This window comes from Aplysia californica, unplaced genomic scaffold (assembly GCF_000002075.1).
Source record: "Aplysia californica isolate F4 #8 unplaced genomic scaffold, AplCal3.0 scaffold00525, whole genome shotgun sequence".
Lineage (NCBI taxonomy): Eukaryota > Metazoa > Mollusca > Gastropoda > Aplysiida > Aplysiidae > Aplysia > Aplysia californica.
In genome coordinates, this window is record NW_004797795.1 from 322,102 (window position 1) to 323,164 (window position 1,063).

Genomic DNA, 1,063 nt, shown 5'->3' on the forward strand with positions numbered 1-1,063 from the left:
ATAGTTCTTGGACTTTGACCTCCGTGACAGCAGACGATTAGCCTATAGATAGCCTATACCAGCACATGTACAAAGAAAATGTTAGCGCGATGGACTTTAGTTTGAGTAACATTATCGCCAGAGCTAAGGGGAAATAGTGCGATACGATAAAACGGCAACGCTTATAAATTCGTGATTATCACTATCTACACCAAGTTGTAGTAGTCTCTAGCTGTCAAATCACTGGGCCATCTTCCAAGTTAAGAGATAACACGCACGTTCTTGTTTCTGTCAAACCTACCCCGGTGTCCTTGTTCAGCAAGGGCATAAAATTCTCCACGATTAAATTAAACAAATTATAGCGATTTTCCATGACGCGCTGCAAAATCATAAGCCCGTGAAAAAAAAGGGGGGGGGGGGGGGAGAGAGAGAGAGAGAGAGAGAGAGGGAGAGAGAGAGAAAGAGAGACATATATAGAAAGATAGAAAGAGAGGGGCGGGACAGACAGACAGACAGACAGACAGACAGACAGACAGACAGACAGACAGACAGACAGACAGACTGATAGATAGAGCGAGGGAGAGGGAGAGAGAGAGAGAGAGAGAGAGAAATAGAGAGAGAGATAGAGAGAGAGAAAGAAGATTAGGGGAAAAATAACTCGACGAAACCGCTTAGTGCAGTCCACCCTTGACATTTAATATGGGGTGAGAGAGGTTTATAAGCTTCGCCGAATTAAAAGGGCACAGGAAGCAGTACGAATACGTTAAGCTCTCATCCCACATCCTCCATCATAGATGATACATGGAGTAGCATACAGCACGGGGAGACGCGAGGCGGACGGCAGACAATCTGAAAACAAACTTTCAACCGGTCCTGAAAGAAGAGAACGCCGCTGGCAAGGCCGACAGAAAGAGACTGCCATTATGAGACCGATTTCCTTTCTTGTTCTGCGTCCGCCTCCCCTCCTTGCCAGCTCTCCATCTCACCCAGATATTTCTATTAGAGAACTGATTTTTTTTTTTTTACAAAAAGAAAACTGCAGGGCGGGCGGGAGGGGAAAATATAGGGGTGGGGAGGCAAGGGG

General features: G+C 46.1%; 1 long non-coding RNA gene across 3 annotated transcripts in view; it reads right to left on the minus strand.

Annotated features, from left to right (window-relative positions):
• Positions 1–1,063, minus strand: part of LOC106012834 — a 4,026-nt gene that overhangs the window by 937 nt on the left and 2,026 nt on the right. The gene's annotated exons all lie outside the window — the stretch shown is intronic.